The sequence below is a fragment of the Oryx dammah genome, unplaced genomic scaffold (assembly GCF_014754425.2).
Source record: "Oryx dammah isolate SB20612 unplaced genomic scaffold, SCBI_Odam_1.1 HiC_scaffold_24, whole genome shotgun sequence".
In the NCBI taxonomy this organism is placed as follows: domain Eukaryota; kingdom Metazoa; phylum Chordata; class Mammalia; order Artiodactyla; family Bovidae; genus Oryx; species Oryx dammah.
This window is the reverse complement of record NW_024070208.1, coordinates 22,214,735-22,239,269: the sequence shown is the minus strand read 5'-3', so window position 1 is coordinate 22,239,269 and position 24,535 is coordinate 22,214,735. Positions and strand designations below refer to the sequence as shown.

The following is a 24,535-nucleotide window of genomic DNA, read 5'->3' as shown; positions in this document are numbered from 1 at the left end:
GTCAGGGAAGATCCCACATGCCATGTGGCATGATCAAAAAAAAAAAAATTCTTAAATGACCATTTGTTACACTTATGAAAATGACAGCAAAAGAGATAAATAGTAGCGTCATTTCCTATCTATTTCTTAAGTTATCTATGAGACACAGTGAGAAAGTGCTCATGGACACTCTTTGAGAAAAAGCCAAGAACTATTTGCATGTCCATTTATGATTATGGTCATAATTGCTCCTAACACTGTTTGAACAAAATGAACTGGGAGGTGACATGGTCACAGGAGTGGGCAGGCAATGATGGAGGCTCCATCTCAGAACTTCTCCACCTGAGCAGTACTTTAGAATTACCTAGAGAAGTTAAAACTAAAAACCAAGGGAATCAGAATGTCAAGGTACAGGGCCAGACATCAGCATTTCCCACAATCTTCTTAGTTCATTCTGTGTATGGCAGGATTGAGAACTTCTCTTCTACATAGAGGAAAGCCTTGGAAGCTACTGTTTTATTGATTATTGGGATGAAGGGACAGGGTAAGTGGGCTGGGATATTGTTGTTGCTGTTGTTCAGTCACTAAGTCGTGTCCATCTCTTTGCAACCCCATGGATTGTAGCCCACCAGTCTCCTCTGTCTCTGAGGATTTTCAGGCAAGAACAGTGGAGTGCCATTTCCGTCTCCAAGGGATCTTCCCAGACTAGGGATCGAACCTGTGTCTACTGCACTGGCAGGCAGATTCTTTATCTGCCACCAGGGAAACCCGGGCTGGGATATGGTCAAGCCTTAAAAGAAATCCTTCAAATGTCTGAATGTCCTAGTAGGCAGTCAGGTCTTTTTCCAGTAATGGGTGTTATAATCTCACTTTGACATTTTCCACTGGGTGGAGTTGGGAAAACTAGAGTATGAGGCCCCTGCCAGGAACTGGTCTAATTCTTCTATAGGAAAATTTCCTAGTCTATGGGGTAGAGATAATAATGGCAACACACATTTCTAAAGCAGATTACAGCTATCAGTGCAGTGTCCCGGGCATTACCTTACTTGAGACTTGTAATCACTGTTTTTTGTTTACACTGGTGGATATTTATTTCGCTTTCCCCTACTTAATAGCTTCAGGGAGGTATAACTGATACACAACAAACTGAACATGCTTAAGTGCACAACTTTGTACATTTGATACATGTATACCCTGGGAAAAATCACCACATTCAGGCTATGAATATCTGTCACCCCACACAATTTCGTCATGCCCCTTCAGAATCATTCCATGCGAGCTCACTTTCATCTCCAGGCAACCATGGATCTTCTTTACTGTTACTCTCGATTAGTCTGCACTTTCTAGAATTTTATATAAATGGACATACACGGTACTGCTGCTGCTGCTGCTGCTAAGTCGCTTCAGTCATGTCCGACTCTGTGCGACCTCACAGACGGCAGCCCACCAGGCTCCCCCGTCCCTGGGATTCTAGTCTGTCTCTTTTCAGTCACCATAATTTCTTTGAGAGCCACAATTTATTCATTCTCCTACGGTTGTTTCCAGTTTGGGGCTATACAAATAGAGCAGTGATTCCTTCCCAGGCAAGTCCCTATAAGGATATAGAGAGATGTGTGTGTGCTTAGTTGCTTCAGTTGTGTTTGGATCTTTGCGACCCTATGGACTGTAGCTTGCCAGGCTCCTTTGTGCATGGGGGTTGCCATGCCCTCCTCCAGATAATATAGGGATACATGCTTTCAGTTCTTTGGGGTAAATGCCTAGCAGTGGAACAGCTATACCATATGGTGAGTGAAATTTTAAAAAACTTCTTAAAAAACTATCAAACTGTTTACCAAAGTGGTCATACCATTTCACATTCCCACCAGAAGGGTATGAATTTCCAATTTCTCCACCTCCTCAACAGTTAGTATGCCCAGTCTTTTTAATTTTATCTATTCTTATAAGTATGCAGTGATATCTCATTGTGGTTACTTCCTTAATGACTAATGATGAACGTCAACCTTGACCTCACAGGAGATAGATAGATAGACAGACACACAAATATATATTCAAAATAAATTACAAACTTAAATACAAAAACAAAAATGATGAAGCTTCTGGAAGAAAACATAGTTGCAAAACATATTTGCAATCTTAGAGTGCAAAGATTTCTTTGATGGGACATAAAAAGAAAAATAACAATATTTATAAATAATATACTGAAGTTTTGCAAAACTAAAATCTTCTGCTCTTCTAAAGATACTATTAAGAGAATGAAAAGGCAAGCACAGTTTGGCAGAGAGTTTTGTAAAGCACATATCTGGTAAAGGTCTTGTGTCTTGAGTATATATAAACAACTTTCAAAACTCAATCAAGGAAAAAAAAACAATCCATTTTTTAAATTTATTTATTTTATTTTTTGATTGTGCCTGGTCTTTGTTGCTGCCTAAGGGCTTTCTCTACTTCCAGTGAGTGGGGGCTACTCTAGAGTTGCGGTGAGCAGGCTTCCCATTATAGTGGCTTCTCTTGTCACACAACACAGGCTCTAGAGTGTACGGGCTTCAGGAGTTTTCACACATAGGCTTAGTTGCCCCTCAGTATATGGAATCTTCCTGGACCAGGGATTGAATCCATGTCCCCTGCATTGGCAGGCAGATTCTTAACCACTGGACCACCAGAGAAGTCCAACAATTTGTTGTGTTTTTACTTTTACTTTCTTTCTTTAATGGGTAAAAGATTTGAATGGTCACTTCACCAGAGAAGAGATAGATAGCAAATAACCACCCCACCCCCCGCCAAATAGGCGCAACATCATTGTCCCAGTAAGCACTTTTAAGGTAAGCCAGGTAAGTAATATTTTCATCACTATCATCTTCTTGGTTTTACCAAGAAACAGAAACTCAGAGAGGTCACATGACTTAAGATGACACAATCAGGAAGCAGAAAGTCTGGACTAAAATCTCAGTCTCCAGCCTAAGTGTCTTTTCCACGACACAGCCAGGGATCCCGGGGAGCCTGCAGCGATTCCAGGGCAGCATCCTGTGAGAAGAGTCAGGAGTGAGAGGCATCAGTGCACATCAGGAGCACACAGAGACAGCAACACGTGAAGAAGAGAGGCGAGAAGGCTGGGACAGGAATGTCTGAGCAGAGCAGGACCGAAACTCGCTGCACCCAAGGAGGAATCAGAGGCTAAGAGGTTGGGATATTACCAAACAGGTGAACAGTCACCAAGCTAGAGAGGATCCCATGTGCCAGAGGCCAATGCAAGTGGGGGTTCAACTCCCAGGCAGGTAATCCACATAGCAGAAAAGGCTCAGCATTGCCTATGATGGACAGCTGTGACAGAGAAAGGAGCTTTGGAGCCATACTGGAGAGATGAGTAGATCACCATGATCAGAAGAGAGTCAGCACGAGGCACAAGCCCTGGTACACTGGAGGCAGCGGAGATGAGCAGGAAGAACCCCTGCTTGACCACTGAATACACTCCAGGGGTCCAGGTCGGGCAGGAATTGGAAGGCGTGGGATGGATCTAAGCAGGCCACCCCAGGGAGGTGACATTCAGTTGCTCTTGGAGATGTGAGATATAAAATGTCAGTTGTAGGAGTTGTGGGTCAAATGTGATTCATTTTGGCTTCTTTAATTCTGGTTCTCAACTTCTATTTTAATTGTACCTTGATTACATGGTCTCAAAATGAATAACTGAATTTTTTTAGTATTACTCATCTACATGCCTTTAATCATATCATTGATCTTACTAATCAGCAGTCTCAACCCAGTGTCTGATGATGCTGTCTTACAGATATAGTGATAAGTCCAGAGTCAACAGAAGGCCCTACACCTGCAAAAGAAGCCGCTCATTTTTTTTTTCCATTCAAGATGGTTGGCTTTGCCAGTCAAGACAAAAATGCAAGGGACCAGTGGGATGTGGTAGTGGACATATTGGAAATGCAGTGTGCCCAATTAAGCATACCACGTGCAGGGCTTATTTTACATTTGCATCGACTTCAGTTTCCTTTTATGTGCAGTTAACAGGTCATCCAGTTGGGTTTACAGATCCTGTTATTTATTATTAAATGCAGACGGCCTTTGAATGGGCCTTTTGTCTCAACAATTTACTATGCCTTACATCCATTTTTAAAAATCATAATAATTTTTAATCTTCAGTTTTGATTTTACCCTCCAAGTCAGACTTTTTGATTTAACAGGTTGAAGACCAGCAATCGCATGGAAATGTGAAGAGCCCCTTAATAGACAGTTACTGTGTGCTGAGTTTCAGAATGCGTCATCAAAGTCATTTATTTCTTCTGCTAAGAGACCTCCCAAGCCCTGCCATGCCATCCACACACTCAAGCCACCTTTCACCAGCTTTCCCGCCCCAGCCCTGCCGTGTGAAGCCGGGTCACAGAGACACGTCACAGACGGGAGAGAAAGCCGCAAATGTCTCTGGTGACGTCCTAGGGCGGTCAGAGTCCAGGCCAGGGTGCCTAAAAGAATTGTGCATGCGCACAATTGTAAGACCATCTTCTGCCAGCGATCCAGCAAAGAGCCTTGGGCTTGTGGACTTTGGACCCAGAGCCGGGCTGTGAACGGGGCCAGACACAGCCCGGAGCCAGCACTTCCTTCCCGGCCATGCCCAGATCCAGTGTTTTCCTTTGTGATCATCACAGGTTCACTAAAGGAACTGTTTTTTCTCAGGCAGCACGTTTCTGAGAAGTCATTAGCTCCATCTCTTTGGCCTCTCACAGTGGATGTCACAAAACACACCCTTGCATTTTCCAAACTCCCAGAAAGATATAAGTGTGATTGCAGAATGAGAATGCCTGCAAGAGACAAGGAGAAGAAAAAGGCTCCGTTATGTCAGCAAATCTAAAAATAGCATTTGCCAGTTATCATATGCTGAGAGGGCTTGTGAACATTGGCCTCATTCCCCAAACTCCAGTTAACCAAACATCCTGGAGATCAACTGCCCATACGTTTTCCACAAAGCCATAAAAATCACAGCCATGGGGAGCTGGATGGATCATCACCTTTGAGATGATCCGTGCCACCCTCTGCAGGGCCATCCATCACAGATGAAGAACTGTGACAAAGTCATTTATCGACCTTAGACCATCTCCCAAGAACTACTCAAGCGTCTCCTTTAATCCCCCAATGGCCCATCAGAGTGGGTACTTTATGACCCACATCTGATACATGAGGCTTTCAGACTGGCTAAGTAACATGCCCAGTGTCACCCTTTGAGGAAGCAGGCACACCCAGATCTCCGCCTTGGTCCCTGGAGCTCTGAAACACTGCAGTATCTCAGCAGCTTCTCCAGCCACTGAGACTTTGTGAACTTCCAGAACTCCAGAATCCCAGTGGGATCCTGACCGTCTTCAGGATGGAGCTCCCCATCCCCTATCAGAGTAAATCACACACAGTCCCAGAGAAAGTTGCATCTGCTTCTGCTCCAAGCCCAACACAACAGCTGCTTCTCAATGTCTGTGTTAAATCATAAAATGCTAGAGCAACAGGGGACTTCTGAAGATGCCTGGCCTCCAACCTTCATTTTAGAAATGAGAACGCAGGACCCAGAGAGGTAAAATGGCTTTCCCCAAATTCCTAACTAGAAGGCAGACCAAGGAGTCCTGTTTTGGAGTTAAATGCGGTATGTTGTTTTACTGACGCCATTCCTATTTCCCTCCCTAAAAAATGCAGCTGGACCTGGAACCTGGTGTTAGGAAGAGATAAGAAAGACCATCATCCTTTCCTGAAAAGAATTCTCTCTCCAGCTCAGATGATTAACCTTTCAGAGGCTTGACTTTTATTCCAGAATTTAGGGAACATGTAACTCAAGGGTATAATGTGACTTCACTTGAAAAAGGTCAGTTCCCTCTTCAGGGTTTCCTAGCAATTTTGTAATAATGCTGTACATTTCTATGGAGCATTTTCCACTAGAGGGGTGGGAACATCAAGATTTAGTATCTCCCAGTTGTATTTTGAAGTGATGGGTCAGTTGATGAATAGATCCCTGAGTTGCAAGCATAGGAGATTATGTGGGAAATAAGATGCAATAAAGAAAGCTGAAAGAAAGCCGAGTGCTGAAGAAATTTATAAAGAAAGCTAAGCGCTGAAGAATTTATGCTTTTGAACTGTGGTGTTGGAGAAGACTCTTGAGAGTCCCTTGGACTGCAAAGAGATCCAACCAGTCAATCCTAAAGGAGATCAGTCCTGGGAGTTCTTTGGCAGGAATGATGCTAAAGCTGAAACTCCAATACTTTGGCCACCTGATGCGAAGAATTGACTCCTTGGAAAAGACCCTGATGCTGGGAAATATTGAAGGCAGGAGGAGAAGGGGACGACAGAGGATGAGATGGTTGAATGGCATCACTGACTCGATGGACATGAGTTTGAGCAAGCTCTGGGAGCTAGTGATGGACAGGGAAGCCTGGCATGCTGCGGTCCGTGGGGTAGCAAAGAGGCGGACAAGATTGACTAAACTGAACTGAAGAAGCAGTAAGTACAAGGATTCAGCCCAGCTCCTCGCTCCAAGGGATTTAGAATCTTTGAGAGTTTCCTTCTCCTTTTCTCCACAAAAACTAGCAGCCACAGGAAAACAGAGCTATCTGCATTCTTTGAGCTAATTAATTACATCTAGAGAAAAAAGAAAGTGAAAAGGGGGCAAAGTGAAGTGAAACAAAGTGAAAGTCACTCAGTCATGTCCGACTGTTTGCAACCCCATGGTAGTCATGGAATTCTTCAGGCCAGAATATTGAAGTGGTAGCCTTTTCCTTCTCCAGGGGATCTTCCCAACCCAGGGATCAAACCCAGGCCTCCCTCATTGCAGGCAGATTCTTTACCAGTTGAGCCACAAGGGAAGCCCAAAAAGGGGGCAAATAGGAAAACAAATGAGGAAAAGAGAAGACGAAAGACGGTGATCAGTGCCGCCTCCAGGGAATGTTCTAGTAGAGCAGGGTTATTTACAGATACAGACAGGGAGGTCCTCCCAGTCCAGTTGGGGGCAGAACCCCCAACCCAGACCCAATGGCGAGGAGCCAAGCTCTGGTCTTTCAGTCAGGCAGTGGGAGCCAAAGCCCATTACAGCAAATGCCCCAGGGACTGGACATTTACCTGGCTGGATCCTGTGGGCTTACCCCTCGGCCGAGAGAGAGACAGATGAGTAAGGACAAGACGAGCCCTCAGGAGCTGACCAATGAGCACTCAGGACAAGGAACTAGGGCTGAAGCCTGTCACCCCAACTGGGGCCCCAGGGACGTGCATCTTAGAGGGAAGCCAGAGTGTACGGATGGTTGGGAATCAGGTCACCAGTGCAGGCCTGGACCAGCAGCAAGGCTTATATGAGGGTGGCATGCAGTCCATTGGCTCAGAATTTACTAAATCCCTTTTGCCCATGGTCAAAACTGGTTCCTGGGACTTCCCTGGTGGTCTAGTGGTTAAGAATCCACCTGCCAATGCAGGGGACATGGGTTTGATACCTGGTCTGGGAAGATCCACGTGCTGTAGGACAAATAAACCCGTGCACCGCAACTACTAAGCTGGTGTGCCCAGAGCCTATGCTCCACAAGAGAAACCATCACAATGAGAAGCTCTCACACCACAAGGAAGAGCAGCCCCCACTTGTCATAACTGAAGAAAGCCCAAACACAGCACAGAAGACCCACCACAGCCAAAAATAAATGAATAAGTGTCCTTAAAAAAAAAATACTGATTCTAGAGACTCTGCCAGGGGGCTTCCCAAGTGGCTCAGCAGGTAAAGAATTCACCTGCAGTGCAGGAGACACAGGAGACGTGGGTTCCATTCCTGGGTCGGGAAGATCCCCTGGAGAAGGAAATAGCAACCCACTCCAGTATTCCTGCCTGGACAATCCCACGGACAGAGAAGCCTGGCAGGCTACAGTTCATGGAGTCACAAGGCATCTAAGCACGCACGCACAGAGACCCTGCCAAGGCTGCACAGGCAAGGAGCAGATAGGAGTCCGGGGACTTGAGGTGTGAAGGAAAAACAGGAGAAGACACGTGCGAGTGGATGAACACAGGAGGATGGGGACGTGTGGTGACTGAGGGTCAAGGCCTACGACGCTGAAACTGACCTTGTCAAATGGAAGCCCTTCCAGAGCCAAAGAAGCCTGAGTGTAGCAGGGCTCACCTCCAGGCAAATCAGGGAATGGTTACAGAAAAACTGAGACTGTTTGGGCTGAAAAAGAGAAAATTCAGCCCAAGGGAAGCAGGAGATGAATTCAAAACATTTAACTGCCACACGAAAGCCTAGATGCTTTCTGTGTGTCTAGTCAAACAGAACTGAGCCCAGCGGGTGGAATTCCCAGGGAGCAGTTTTTAATCTCAATAGAAGGAAGGCATTTGTGCTGCCCGCCTCTGCTGGTTCCAGGAACTCATTCACTCTGCAACCATTCAGCAAGCGCTGACTGCTCCGGGGACCCATACATCCTGGTTTGCCCCAGAGCCGGTGGGTGCTGTGGAATCAGCTCGCATCTGGTCAGCCCCCCTTCCTTGCATAATGTTACATGACTCCCTTCTCACTGAGCGCCTGCTATATGCCAGGAATTGGACTGAACACTGAAGACACAATTAAATACAGCCCCTGGCTTTGTCAAGCTGATAGTCTAGCTAGAAAAGGAGATCCTGAAAGAACAAATTAAAATCTAATGTCGTGAGGGCTGCATAAACAAAAGTGCTGGAGGGTGGAGATATTAATTTGAATATCAAGGATGAAAAGGCGCTCATGGCTCATTCAATGCCACCTTCTCCATTCATTCATTTACTGAACACTCGCTGATCACGGGCCTGTGCCAGGCTCTATACAAGGACCATAGATTGTGCGGTGCTGTGCTAAGTCACTTCGTGCTGTGCTTAGTCGCTCAGTCACATCCGACTCTTTGCAACCCCATGGACTGTAGCCCCGCCAGGCTCCTCCGTCTGTGGGATTGTCCAGACAAGAATACTGGAGTGGGTCGCCATGCCTTCCTCCAGGGGATCTTCCCAACCCAGGGATTGAACCGGGTCTCCTACATTGCAGGTGGATTCTTTACTGCTGAGCTGCTGGGGAAGCCACTGGCCATACTGACCTGCAGTCAAATAAAAGCCCTACATCTTTTCACAAATGTTACTGCTAAGCTAGTATTTGCATTGATTTCTTTCTAATTTGTGTTCCCACAGCACTATTACTATATTACTAATAGTAATGTACTGCTATTTCTTACATTATTTTATCTTATTAGTTTATGATTGCATAGAATTACAGGATATTCATGGTAAGAGACACATAGATCTTTGAATCCAGTGCCTGTACATGTTATAGATGCAGTTACTGAGGTACAAAGAGGTCAAATATTAATCTTAAATCACGACTCACTGCATGCCAGTCTGTCAGGATACACACACCGTTCCCCTCTAGGGAAACATGGTGGCATCTGTTAACTATTTCTCTCCCTTTCACCTTGAATGCTACTAGAAGGGAGGCCCTGCCCTCTAGAAAATAGCCCTACTTCCAGAATCTTCCAGTTTTCAACCCATTCTCCATACATAACTATGAATGCTGTGTTTTTTTTAAAAAAAAAAAAAAAACAAAAAACAATGTAACAGCCCTTGTTAACATCCTGTAAAAGTCCTCCATTGTATAGAGGCCCAGGCTCTGTAGCATGCCTTAGAAGACTCTGCTTACCTCTCTGGTCTGACGTTCTATTATTTCTCCCCTGATGCTCTATCTTGTCACTTTGAATGTGTGTCCTTTCCAGATATGCCACCTCTGGCCAATACCCCCTGAACTTCTACCTGCAGCTTCCTCTTTTTGGAAGGCTTTTCCCCAATGCGACAGACTCTTGGTTCCCACTTTCAGACTTGCTTTCACAATGAAGTCTTCCTCCGAATTCTCACCAAAGACACCACCACCCAGCCCCACCAACTCAGAGCAGTAAGCACATCTCCCCTCTCACTATACTTCCAGAAACACCCCAATTCCACAGCATCTGTGACCAGCTGATGTTTCTACTGTCTAATCTGTAGAATGACTCCCTGGAGGATGGTATTATACCTGCCATCTAGAAAACATTCAACACTGATTCATTTCATTTATTCAACAAACATCACCTGAACCCATTTGATGCTAGCCTCTGGCATAGGGAGTGAACAAGATCTACGAGGTCCTGCCCTTATGCACCTTACGGAGGATAAACATTCCCTGAAACAAGTGAGAACGATGGCATACAAGGAGCGATGTAACATGTGGAATACTGCAAGCTCTGGGCACTTGCAGGAGGGAGCCTAGACTAGGGGGCGTGGAGGGCCTCTCTAGAGAACTCACATTTCAGCCAAGAAGAAATAATTACCCAAGTGAAGAATGAGACTGAGACTAATTTATCAAGCTTGCTTCATCTCCAAATGGCCCTTGCTACCGTTTCTTTAAAGCCACTACTGAGGACAGGAACAGGGCTTCCCTTGGTGGCTCAGACGGTAAAGAATGCATCAGCAATCCCACTGCTGGGCACACACACCAAGGAAACCAGAATTGAAAGAGACACGTGTACGCCAGTGTTCATTGCAGCACTGTTTACAATAGCCAGGACATGGAAGCAGCCTAGATGTCTATCTGCAGATGAATGGATAAGAAACCTGTGGTACATATACACAATGGAATATTATTTGGCTATTAAAAAGAATGCATTTGAATCAGTCCTAATGAGGTGGATGAAACTGGAGCCTATTATACAGAGTGAGGTAAGTCAGAAAGAAAAACACACCAATACAGTATATTAATGCATATATATGGAATTTAGAAAGATGGTAACAATGACCCTATGTGCAAGACAGAAAAAGAGACACAGATATAAAGAACAGAAATTTGGACTCTGTGGGAGAAGGTGAGGGTGGGATGATTTGAGAGAATAGCAATGAAACATGTACATTATCATATGTGAAATAGATCGCCCATCCAGGTTCGATGCATGAGACAGGGCACTCAGGACTGGTGCACTGGGATGACCCTGAGGGATGGGATGGGGAGGGGGGTGGGAGACGGGTTCAGGATGGGGGACACATGTACACCCATGGCTGATTCATGTCAATGTATGGCAAAACCACTACAATATTGTAAAGTAATTAGCCTCCAATTAAAAGGAAAAATAAAGAATCTACTCACAATGCAGGAGACTCAGGTTCGATCCCTGGGTCAGGAAGATCCCCTGGAGAGGGAAATGGCAACCAGCTCCAGTATTCTTGCCTGGAGAATCCCATGGACAGAGGAGCCTGGTGGGCTACAGTCCATGGGGTCGCAAAGAGTCAGACATGACAGAGCAATTGAGTACGAGGACAGGAACAAAGATGGAGGTCTGTGGATTCCATAGAATCTATTGAGCCTCCACTAATCAGTATCACAGAGGACCTGACGAGAGGTGACATTCAAAGTATTTACCAGCCAGTCATCATGGGCACCAGCTTATAGGGAACCAGGCTGGGTACCAGGGCTACATGCTAGCCCTGGGCAGAAAAATCCAACCTGCCCTGCCTCTCTCTACCTGGAAGAAGGCAGAACCGTGGCTCTGAATCACCTCCTTTTGTAGATGGTTTTATTCTGCATACAGTGACAGCTGGCATACACGTGGAACTGGACAGCTGGATGTTTCCCTAAGCGTGCGTTCTGCCACGCTCGCTCTGCAGCCACGGTCTCTCTCCCAGGACGGCTCTCTCCTGAGTCAGCTACAATTGCTGGCGGCCGTCTCCACGAATCCTTCCCCACATAATGCTCCTCTAATACCCAGAATGAGTTCAAAAGTGCCCAGTGTCTGCCTTTCTTGCTTGAGGCTTTCTCTGCCTGACTCCCAGTGGACGGAGGAATTCTAAACATGTGTCTGTGGTGAGGCTGTGGGTGTGTCAGGGCACATGTCTTACTGGGGGGCTACATCCCGAGAGAGACCAGAGGGAGACACCACCTGAGATCCTGCCACGAAAACAGAGAAGATGGGAACAGATAGATGTAGTCTTTCGACTTTGTAAGACCTTAGACAAGTAACATAAGAAAACCACCTCAAGTTTTTAGCGGCCCTACAGAAGTAAAGAACATGTCTTGGGTTCATAGTAAGACTCCCTTCTGAGACGTAACGTGTGTGCTAGTCACTCAGTCGTGTCTGACTCTTTGTGACCCCAGGGACTGTAGCCCGCCAGGCTCCTCTGCCCATGGGATTTTCCAGGCAAAAATACTGGAGTAGTGTCACTTTCTGCTCCAGGGGATCTTCCCAACCCAGGAGGGAACCTGTGTCTCTTGCCTCTCCTGCGTTGGCAGGTGGGTTCTTTGCCCCTAATGCCACCTAGGAAGCCCCACTGCCTAGGGCACTGCTCAGCATTTCTAACCCCGGTTGAGTGGTGAGGATGCAGGAGGCTGCAGCCGATCTGAGCTTAAACAGAACCCATTCCGACCTTGATCCCCAGCGCCCTGGTGCTTGTGAGCTGAAGCTAGTAAAGAATTGTGGATTATATCACAGTCCTCCTGAGACCCAAGGCCAACCCCCACACCTGCCTCCTTCTCAGAGGCCCTGGCCAGGTCAGCTCCCCACCCCCCAGACTCCTAATTCGCATGGCTCCCAGAGAAGGTTCTAGTTACTTTCAGGACGAGGCTACTGCGCGGTATGCTTGGAGTCAGCTCCAGGAGACAACTTAAGCGCACAACCCTGGATGTCACCCCAGCATTTTCCTTGGTCTCCCTGGTCTCGGACAAGATCCTAGAACTCTGGGACACTCTGTTTCCCCCTTTAAAAGATGTATTAATAGGAGCTGGCCCAGAGAGGTGTTGTGAAAATCTAAGGTTTGCCCCCTGCGGCCCCGACTCTCATTCCTCACCCCACCACTCACAGGGGACAGAACAGCCATGGGTTGTGCGGGAAGGTGTGCAGTAACAAACGTACCACCTGCCCAGTTCTCTGGTCCAAGAAATCTGGTCACATCACCCCACAAACTCATCCCAAACACTTATTAGTTACTTGTCCCAAACAAACCAGGCAGACTGCACGCTCAGTCTCTGCCCCACTTGGCTTTGCCAAACGGGTGACTAATGCCCGCAAAGCAGCTGGTGAGGTTGCCAACTGGCTAAACTGTCCCAGCATCCCAGGTGGAGCCCCGATTATACCAAAGGTAAGAGCAGCACACCTCTGATTTAAGGAGATGCTGCCGGCGACACCACATTCCTCCTCTCTCCCCCTCCCCTCCTCTACCTTCGGCACTTCTGTAAACCCTAAAAGCCATTTGAAAGCCCCCAGTAGGACTGCTGCCTACTCCACTGAAAGTATGGCCCTGGGGACCGCTGGGTGGACCAAGGCTTCAGCACCGTAAGCCCCCAGACCCTGAGCCCCTCAGGCCACTGAGAGGCAACGTCATCAGCACCTTCCCAAATCCTGGGCAACAAGAACATTCGAGAGACATGGCTCGCACCAGTTCCTTCCATACGACTTTTTTTTTTTTTTATGTTTTCCTGCTTCCTATCTGGATGAATAGAGGGGCCTCCAGCTGTTGCTGTCAGTCAAATCGCCATCATTTCCTTTCTGGGAGTACATTTTTCCTGAAGCAGCATTTTAGCACCAGATGCATTAGGGCTTTTTATCGCCTGGCAATATTTGTTATCCAAAGGGCTGAGTCGCACAGTTCCCATCCTGCAGGTTATATTTGTTTGTGGCTCTCTGTCAATGGTCTCACTCTAACCTGCGCTTTAATCACACAAAATGGCTCAAAATGAGAAAGCAGGGGCACTATTAGGGTTCGCAAATTCTTAGTCACTGAGCTCTTTCTCTTTTCACTCGTGTCTGTCCCCCCCCCCCCCCCACAAATCTTTTTTAAACCCCAGAACTAACTTTTCAAAGAATATCACTTCCTGGGTGCATAGCAAGGGTTCAGTAAATATTTGCTAATATGATTTAAATCACTGGCCATGGAAGGATATTCCAGAAAGTGACGATGCTCATCAAAGACTTTTAGGCCCCTCGCACAGACAAGCCCTGCATTTTGTAAATGGGGAAAGTGGAGTACCAAAAACTGAAGTCAATCACCCATGTTCCCAAGGGCTATTTATTTATTTATGTGACTGCGGTGGGTCTTCACTGTGGTGTGTGGGCTTCTTGTTGCAGAGCACGGGCCTTAGCTGCCCCACAGTATACAGGATCTTAGTTCCCCAGCCAGGGATTGAACTCAAATCCTCTGCATTGGAAGGTGAATTCTTAACCACTGGACCACCAGGGAAGTCCCACCACAGGCTCTTTATGGTTGTCACTGAGAACTTCCGACCCACAAGATAACAGAATTACGCCAAGGTTCTCTCCAAGGTTCCAACCAGAATATGATGCTGTTTTGCTATATTACCTTGACCCTAGGAAACTGGGTAATACAACCTTTTCATTTCAAAATTGGGAAACTTTTTTTTTGCATCATTAACAGATTTTTTTTAACTTTTTTATTTTCTATGGATGTATACTCAGTTAATGGAGAAGGCAATGGCACCCCACTCCAGTACTCTTGCCTGGAAAATCCCATGGACAGAGGAGCCTGGAAGGCTGCAGTCCATGGGATCGCTAAGAGTCGGACACGACTGAGCGACTTCACTTTCACTTTTCACTTTCATGCATTGGAGAAGGAAATGGCAACCCACTCCAGTGTTCTTGCCTGGAGAATCCCAGGGACGGGGGAGCCTGGTGGGCTGCTGTCTCTGGGGTCGCACAGAGTCGGACACGACTGAAGCGACTTAGCAGCATACTCAGTTAACAACATTGTGAGAGTCTCATGGGAACAGAGAAGAGACTTGCCATACACATACCTGTATCCATTCTCCCCCAACTCCTTTCCCATCCAGGCTGCCACTTAACATGGAGCAGAGTCCCCTGTGCTATACAGTAGGTTAAAACTGGGGGAATTTTTAAAAGCTGGCAAATCAAATGCTAGAATTTGTTTGTCCAAGACAGCTCATTCGAGATTTGGCAAACCAGAATGAGTACCTGGCTGAAGTTTTCAATATATAACTTCCCTACCAAATCCATCTCTGGGCTCGGCAAGCCTTGAGACTGTCTGTCGATCGCCGGCTGGGGAAGGGCGGGGGCTGTTTCTGTTTGTTGCATGTTCTCCCAGGGATCCTGCTGCACCCCAGGTTTAGAAACTGCAGCTCTAATCATTGTCCACGGCTTCATCACTCCCACGTGTGGATGGCGTGGAGCGTGTACTAAAAAACCGAGGAGGATGGCACACTGGTGTTTTGGAATTACAGCTAAAGTCGCCCATCAAAATGTGAGTCCGAAATGCTTAACCTCTGATAAGAATAACAGTGACTACAAATCGCACTTGCTGGCCGTGGAAGACAAGTTTATCTGAGTCCCAGCTGCCTGGCCCCCGGAGGGCACCCTGGAGTGCTGTAGCTCCCGTCCTGTGAACAGCTGGGGAAGCTGGGGCTGAAACCTCAGGCAGCAGCCACCGCCCAAGTGGAAATCACCAGGCAAGTGTAATTTAAAACCTACACGTTTAAGCTAAGAAGAGCTCTTGTCAACATATAGTCCCGGCACTTTATCTCTCTGCTGGCTCCGATTCCCTCTCACCGCCTCCTTTCCAAGTAATTCCCTGAGTTCTGGGAATGTCCGGAACTGTCCATGGCCAGGCCTGGGACCGATTTATCCTCAGTTAAGCCACAGTTCACGCTTTTCGATTGGTTTCGGTAACTAAGCAACCTCCTTGTCACTGGGGGTAATGACCTGACTCTCATTCCAGGGGCGGCAACACAAGGCGGGCCCCGGGGTGAAGGGTCACCAGGGCGGGACTCGTGCCAGCCTGGGGGTGAACCCCAGCTGCGCAGTTGCCTTGTGTCAATCATTTAGCTTTTGGACGTAAAATGAGGATGAGGACCAGCTCCCCAGCTGCACATGATTTGAGATAATGTATATAAAGCACAGGTTGCTTTTACTTAACAACAGCCTAAGAGCCAGAAAGCAGTGGACGCAGGGAGTGAAGTGCAGGAGAGTCACACAGCTCCTGGGAGGGTCCAGCCACGACCAGAGTTAACAGAGAGGACCACAACACTCCGGGCCCCTGGCTGCCCCACAACTCTTTGAAAAGCTGCAGACACAGCTGGGCCTGGGCTTTTGCTGCCCGGGTGGCATTGGGAAACTCGATGTGTCATTTCTCCAAAGCCCGGAGCATCCAGAAAGCTTAAAGCCTGGCCGGGGTGACCAGCCCCAGCAAGGGCCCCGTCAGTGTCAAGAGCTCCCTGAGGCCACGGCCTTCCTAGTTGCTCCAGCACTTCATTTACAAGCTCTGTTTGGGACTCAGGGCCAATGCAGCTGGTCCTTCCTCCGCTCCATGATGCCCACTTAACGTGGGATTTCACTCCCCCTTAAAGGCACTTTTGGGGTGTGGGGGTGGAGAGGGAGCAGCAGCCAGATCAACAAATTTGCTCGCAAATAATCTCAGCCGAGAAGAGCCAAAAAGTCAGAAAGAGTGGTCCTGCTTACTCCAGCATTCAAAGCTTTCTATTTAAAAATGAGGAAGGGCTGGCTTGGTCCAGGGGATTTAAAAATAAACTGGAAATCAGAGTAGGGACTCCTAAGGCAGGATTTACCAACAGTTCTCTATGATCAGGGGCCTACGAACCTCAATTAGCCCTCGAAATCCCCTTTCAGAAAAAGGGAGGAAGGGAGAGGGTTATCTTCCTAAACCAGGTGCTAATGAAGCTGGGTAGTTCAGAGAACTACTCCTGGCTAACAAACAGCATGGAGCCCCTCATATTAGAGGTGGGGACAATTTCTCCCAGCCACAGGAACCAGACAGGGCTGTCAGGATACAAGGAAATAAGACACAATCCTCACCAGAGGCCAAGCAGAGAGGAGGGTGTCCCCAACACCCAGAAGGGAGAGTCCGGCAAGGTTCACCTGGGGCTGCCGTGTGCTCCCCCAAAAAGGGGCGCCTGGTCTCCCATTCTGAAAATCTGTGCTCAGGCAGCTCCGAAAAGTCAAATTCCAGGACCTGGACACTCATAAACATTTTTAGTCTTTTTTTTTTTTTTTAAATCAGTCCAATCCTGATATCCAGTTTCATGCAGTAGCAATACTGTTAAAGATATTATGTGTCTTTTAGCAATTCCACAGAAAACAAGATCCATTTTTCTTCAATGTCTGTTGTTCTAGACAAAGTTCTTGGTCCAGGACCTGAGACTAACATTTCTATTATAAGCAGAAAGAAAGAATATATTCAAAGGCTATTGTATAGCCTTTTATATACTCGAAATTTATGTTACCAAAATTTTTCTACTACAAAGATGTGGTGTGTATATATGATGATTATATACTTATGATGGAATATCTACTATTGTTGTTTTAGAGATTAAATCATGTCTATCTCTTTTGCAACCCCATGGACTGTAGCCTGACAGGCTCATCTGTCCATGGGATTCTCTAGGCAAGAATACTGGAGTGGGTTGCCATTCCCTTCTCTAGGGGGCATTTTTACTTATAACCCATAAAGTGTTTGAGGGAGGGGAGGACTGGGTAGAAGGAAAGTGGTGCCCAGAGGGCCGTGCTGACCAGAGGTGTCCAGGGCACAGATGTCGACAGCACGGTCCCCTCACAGAATCCCAACAGGGCACACAAGCTATTCAAGCAGGACCCTGAACCAGAGGAGCCAGGATTTTGGATGGGCTTCTGTTCAGCCCTGTGTGGACAGTGTTTGAGGAAGCAAGAAGGAGCCCAGACTTGGAATCCAGAAGCCTGCCCGAGGTTTGGCTCTGGCTCCACTGAGCGGTCTGCCGCCCAGCTTAAAGTCCCAGACCTCTCTCTGCAGCCTCTGAATCTGTGAACTCTGGATTTCCTTTAGCAGAACTATGACAAGAGGGCTTCCCAGGTGGCGCTAGTGGTAAAGAACCCGCCTGCCAACGCAGGAGATGTAAGAGACGCAAGTTCCATCCCTGGGTCAGCAAGATCCCCTTGTGGAGGGCATGGCAGCCCACTCCAGTATTCTTGCCTGGAAAATTCCATGGACAGAGGAGCCTGGTGGGCCACAGTCCATGAGGTTGCACAGAATCTGACACGACTGAGTGACTTGGCACACACAAGACCTCCCAGTGACCCAGTCCAACGTGTGACGTGGACCGCTCACATCAGAGCCACTAAGCACGCAGATTCCTGGGCCTGACACAGACCAACAGAAACAGAATTTCTGGGGGGAAAATTAAGAAACCTGCACTAGAACAAATCCTCAGGTGACTCGTATGTACCCTCAAGACTGAACATCATAGACTTAGAGGACAAGAGTCCAAAGTCCTTAATATGGTTTCAGGGCCCTTTCAATCTGCCTTTGGAGTCCTGTTCCCAGAGTCCTCTCTGCTTCTACCTCACCTGCTGACATTTGAGTCCTCAAGCCACAGGCCAGACACTGGGCTAATTAAATGTATCCATTTAACAAGGAAATGGCAACCCACTCCAGTATTCTTGCCTGGAAAATTCCATGGACAGAGGAATCTGGCTGGCTACTGTCCATGGTGTCACAAAGAGTTGGACACGACTGAGTGACTAAACCGCCATTTAACACTCAGAGCATCTCTGCAAGCAAGTATTATCATCATCCCCATTTTACAGATAAGGAGAATGAGGCTTACAGAGGTTCAGTAACTTAGCCAGGATCCCACAGCAAGTACCATGAAGAGGTCATATCCAAATTTCCATCCATGAGATTGCAGCAGTCTCGCTCTTGATCACCGTCAATACACTCACATCGTTGTTCAGTTGCTAAATCGTGTCTGACTCTTTGAGACCCCATGGGCAGCAGCATGCCAAGCTCCTCATGCATTCCTTCAAACGTGCCCAGGTACTCAGGCCTGCGTGGCCCTGTTCAACTTGCCCCTTGGCCTCACATGCCTCACGCTACCCTTATCCTTTGCAAATATATAGAATTCAAATGTTTTTCCTGGCTCCAAATGTCCATGGGTTCACTAAGGAGTATTAGCTGCTCCTATCTTCACGTTCCAATGGCCTTTTGTTCTTAACTCTACTTCACCATTATTTAAATTGTATGGTGATTATTATGTTCCAGTCTCTCTTATCAGGCTTTAAAATTCCTAAAATACAGAGGGTTTTTAAGGCGGTGAAACTGTTTTGTATGACAGTGCAGTGGTGGATACATGTCATCGTGCAAGCATGCCAGGTCGCCTCAGTCGTGTCCAATTCTTTGAACACTACGGACCATAGCCCGTCAGGCTCTTCTGTCTCTGAGATTCTCCAGACAAGAATACTGTAGGGGGTTGCCATGCCCTCCTCCAAGGGATCTTCCCTACCCAGGGATTGAACTCGAGTCTCTTAAGTCTCCTGCACTGGCCGGCAGTTTCTTTACCTGGGAAGCCCACACATCATCATACGTTTGTTTGTCCAAACCCAAAGAACATATAACACCAAGACTGACCCCGAATGTCAAATATGAACTTTGGGTAATAATGGTATGTCCAAGTGGGTTCGGCTTCCCAAGTGGCTCAGTGGTAAAGGATCTAGCTACAACGCAGCAGACACCAGAGATGTAGGTTCAATCCATAGGTTGGGAAGACACCCCAAAGCAGGAAATGCAACCCACTCCAGTATTCTTCCCTGGAAAATCCAATGGACAGAGGAGCCTGGAAGACCACAGTCCACGGGGTCACAAAGATTCAGACATGACAGCGTGTGCGTGCCCTGCATGCCATGTAGGTTCAGCTGCTATAACAAGGGTACCACGCTGGTGGGGCATGTTGGTAGCGGGGAAGGCTATGCATGTGTGGGGGTGTGGGGGAGGTACTGGAAATCTGTGTACTTCACACTCAACTTTGCGGTAAGTCTAAAATTGCTCTAAAAATGTTTATTTAAATTTTTTAAATTCCTAAGACTACGTTATCCATCTCTGTAACCACACAGCGTGGCATATAGAAGCTACATGATGCATGCTGAAGGAAAGTGTGACGGGCAGGACAGCTGCTTTCATATAAGGCTAAGAAACAGATGTGAGCGAGGTCCTCCACCATGACCAGAGGTGAGGAGGAGGCGAGGAGAAGGGGTTACCTAATGAAAATTTTGGAGGCAGCCTCAAAAGAAAGGAAGAGCGCTATGTCGCCATTCCCAAGGATAAGCTGAAAGATGAAGACAGTTCTGCACAGGTAGAGTTTGGAGGGAGCATGAAAAAGCCAGAGTGAAGACTGGAGGTGTCAGAGTGGAGAAGAAGAAAACAGAGAATGAGACAGAGGCAAACTGGAACATCCAAAGGTGCCTTGCAAGCACCTGTGAGCCCAGGCCATTCCAAAAGGCAAGCGGGGCCAATAGAAGGGCAGAGAGGACCCATGCTGTCAGCCCCTGAGAATAGGAAGGCAGATTCTAGGAGCGTGAGGGGACTATTCCTCATCTAAATGAGATGTAAGGGGAAAAAATTCAGCCAGTAGAATTATGTTGCAGGAACTTGGTCTGTATTATCACAGGGAACGATTCCAAGAGATGTTTTAATGGCAATTTAGATGCCAGGAATCAAAGAGTAGGATATAAGCTTTAGAAGCAGGGCAATTAATAATTTCTTTTGGAAGGCAAATCTGGAAGAAGAGAAAATGAGTACTACCAGCTGTGGGTAATACCATCAAGTTGACCAAGAGATGGACAGGGGACAGGGTGCAAATCTATTAGAAACAAGATGGGTGCAAGAGAAACCTTGAGCACTCATACGATTGTCCTGCAAAACCCAAGGCCCTTCCTCATATTCCTGGTTCAAAGGTTAGAGAAGCTTAAGGATGACCCAGGGAAAGAAGCTGGGAAGTTACAGCCAGCTACTACTGGTGGATCAACAGATCAGCAACAACACTGATAAGCCACAAAGTAGTTCCTGCTTGGCTACTGCAAAGGCAGCCAAGCGCTCAGCTCTCAGCCCTCAGGCCAGTCACTTCAGACTGAAAACAGCTTCATCTGGGGTTCCTCATAAGGCCACTGGATCCAAGCAGAGTCTGAGACTGACAGTGTGGCCCCATAGCTTCCGGAACCAGGGGGTGACATCCTGTATTCACACAGCACTGTAACATGCTGTGGAGAGGCAGCACAATGCTCTGCCACCTGGACATTATGATAGCAGCCAGCTAAAGAGCACTTGCTACTCCTTTTGGACAAGAATGTGCTCGAGGAGTTTGTTCACCTGTGAGCAAGGATTGGGGTGTCACAACCCAAAGTGAAGCCAGTCAGCAGTGAGACAGAGGCAATAAGCTGAGCAGGGATTTTAGAAGTGAAACTCCAAAGTACAGTACCTTCAGAATATCAGGAGTTTGAGATCTCTTCAAGAAAATTAGAGATACCAAGGGAACATTTCATGCAAAGATGGGCTCGATAAAGGACAGAAATGGTATGGACCTAACAGAAGCAGAAGATATTAAGAAGAGGTGGCAAGAATACACAGAACTGTACAAAAAGGATCTTCACGACCTGGATGATCACGATGGTGTGATCACTCATCTAGAGCCAGACATCCTGGAACGTGAAGTCAAGAGGGCCTTAGAAAGCATCACTACGAACAAAGCTACTGGAGGTCATGGAATTCCAGTTGAGCTGTTTCAAATCCTGAAAGATGATGCTGTGAAAGTGCTGCACTCTATATACCAGCAAATTTGGACAACTCAGCAGTGGCCACAGGACTGGAAAAGGTCAGTTTTCATTCCAATCCCAAAGAAAGGTAATGCCAAAGAATGCTCAAACTACCGCATAATTGCACTCATCTCACATGCTAGTAAAGTAATGCTCAAAATTCTCCAAGCCAGGCTTCAGCAATACGTGAATCATGAAATTCCTGATGTTCAAGCTGGTTTTGGAAAAGGCAGAGGAACCAGAGATCAAATTGCCAACATCCGCTGGATCATGGAAAAAGCAAGAGAGTTCGAGAAAAACATCTCTTTCTGCTTTCTTGACTATGCCAAAGCCTTTGACTGTGTGGATCACAATAAACTGTGGAAAATTCTGAAAGAGATGGGCATACCAGACCACCTGACCTGTCTCTTGAGAAATTTGTATGCAGGTCAGAAAGCAACAGTTAGAACTGGCCATGGAACAACAGACTGGTTTCAAACAGGAAAAGGAGTACGTCAAGGCTGTATATTGTTACCCTGCTTATTTAACTTATATGCAGAGTACATCATGAGAAACGCTGGACTGGGAGAAACACAACCTGGAATCAAGATTGCCAGGAGAAATATCAATAACCTCAGATATGCAGATGACACCACCCTTATGGCAGAAAGTGAAGAGGAACCAAAAAGCCTCTTGATGAAAGTGAAAGGAGAGTGAAAAAATTGGCTTAAAGTTCAACATTCAGAAAATGAAGATTATGGCATCCGGTCCCATCACTTCATGGGAAATAGATGGGGAAACAGTGGAAACAGTGTCAGACTTTATTTTTCTGGGCTCCAAAATCACTGCAGATGGTGACTTCAGCCATGAAACTAAAAGATGTTTACTCCTTGGAAGAAAAATTAAGACCAACCTAGACAGCATATTCAAAAGCAGAGACATTACTTTGCCAACTAAGGTCCATCTAGTCAAGGCTATGGTTTTTCCTGTGGTCATGTATGGGTGTAAGAGTTGGACTGTGAAGAAGGCTGAGAGCCAAAGATTGATGCTTTTGAACTGTGGTGTTGGAGAAGACTCTTGAGAGTCCCTTGGACTGCAAGGAGATCCAACCAGTCCATTCTGAAGGAGATCAGCCCTGGGATTTCTTTGGAAGGAATGATGCTAAAGCTGAAACTCCAGTACTTTGGCCACCTCATGTGAAGAGTTGACTCATTGGAAAAGACTCTGATGCTGCGAGGGATTGGAGGCAGGCGGAGAAGGGATGACAGAGGATGAGATGGCTGGATGGCATCACTGACTAGATGGACGTGAGTTTGAGGGAACTCTGGGAGTTGGTGATGGACAGGGAGGCCTGGCATGCTGCGATTCATGGGGTCACAAAGAGTCGGACACGACTGAGCGACTGAACTGAACTGAACTGATATACACACTGTACATAGCTCAGTTGGTTAAAAATCGGCCTACAATGCAGGAGACCCAGGTTCGATTCCTGGGTTGGGACGATCCACTGGAGAAAGAAATGGCAACCCACTCCAGTATTCTAGGCTGGAGAAGCCCATGGACAGAGGAGCCTGGCAGGCTACAGTCCCATGGGGTCAGAAGAGTTGGACATGACTTAGCAACTACACCACCACCATGTTGATTAAATAAGACATTAGGGTGATCAGTCCACCCTTCTGCCACAATTCACACTAGATTTGGCACAAGACAGGTTTGCACTGGAAAGCTCTTTCACTTTCTAGCTCTGTGAGCCTGGATGAGTTTCTCAAACTCCCGGAGGCTCAGTTTCCTTATCTGTAAAAAGGAGCTTAATAGTACTTACAGTTCTCTAGCTCTTGTTAGGAATACATGAGGGCAAGCACACGAAGTACTCCTGGAGCATGCCTGGCAGAAAAGTCTATAAATGATGAGGACGCTAGTGGTGTCGCTTTGTTGTTGTTATGGTTCAGTCGCTCGGTTGTGTCTGACTCTTTTTCAACCCACGGTGTTACTTTATTGCAAGTGTGAGTGCTAAGTCATGTCCGACTCTTTGCAACCCTACGGACTGTAGCCCACCTGGCTGCTCAAGAATACTAGAGTGGGTTGCCATTTCCTTCTCCTGGGGATCTTCCTGACCCAGCAATCAAAATATTCCCTACCCAATGGACTTGGGGGTTTATCCCTCACTGTTGCCCTCAGAGGAAAGGGAGCAGTTTACTAGACAGGGTTCCCATTCAGCGACTGAGTGGAGTCACTCGGCCCTCACAACTCAGATTTCAACAACAACTGAGGATGGCCAGTGACAATTGGTCCAGAGGAGACACATGACCAAGGCAACAATCCATTGTCCAGCAAAGAGAAGACGAGAAGGGCTGGCTGCAGCACAGGAGGGATGGGAGGACATGTCTGCGGCAAGACGGAGCCAGAAGCTTGGACAGACTATAAGGAAGTCAGGATGCAGTGTTGCGCCATGGCTGACTTTTGTTAGCAGATGCATTAGAGAAGGAAATGGCCGCCCACTCCAGTGTTCTTGCCTGGAGAATCCCAGGGACGGGGGAGCCTGGTGGGCTGCCATCTATGGGGTCGCACAGAGTCGGACACGACTGAAGCCACTTAGCAGCAGCAGCTAACACTGGAAATTCAGTTCAGAGAGGAGGAAAAATGTGATGGGAGGGAAATTATACAGTCATTAAGAGTGAGAGAGAAGGGGGAACTTCCCTGGCAGTCCAGTGGTTAAGACTCCGAGCTTCCACCACAGGGGGTGAAGGTTCCATCCTCTGCCAGGGAGCAAAGATCCCCCGTGCTATGCGGCATAATTAATAAGTAATTTTCAAAAGAGTGAAAGAGAAGAACAGAGAGGAGGACACACGGAAGGAGAGACTGACCAGCAGCTAGAGGGACTAATGGGCAGACTGGTCAACAGAGAGGTAAGGACTGACAGAGAATTGTCAAATCTGATTGGCTAACTCTCCCTTGTTGAGTCACATGCGTGGTAGACACATGGCTGCTGGTCGGGGATC

At 47.1% G+C, this 24,535-nt stretch overlaps 1 long non-coding RNA gene across 1 annotated transcript; it reads right to left on the bottom strand.

Annotated features, from left to right (window-relative positions):
• Window positions 1-7,710: 7,710 nt before the first annotated feature.
• LOC120883091 lies at window positions 7,711-24,313 on the bottom strand. Its single transcript, XR_005725664.1, has 3 exons — window positions 24,230-24,313; window positions 10,808-10,820; window positions 7,711-7,721 (listed from the first exon to the last, which is right to left on the bottom strand). It is a non-coding gene; the product is annotated as an uncharacterized LOC120883091 (long non-coding RNA).
• Between the last annotated feature and the right edge of the window lie 222 nt (window positions 24,314-24,535).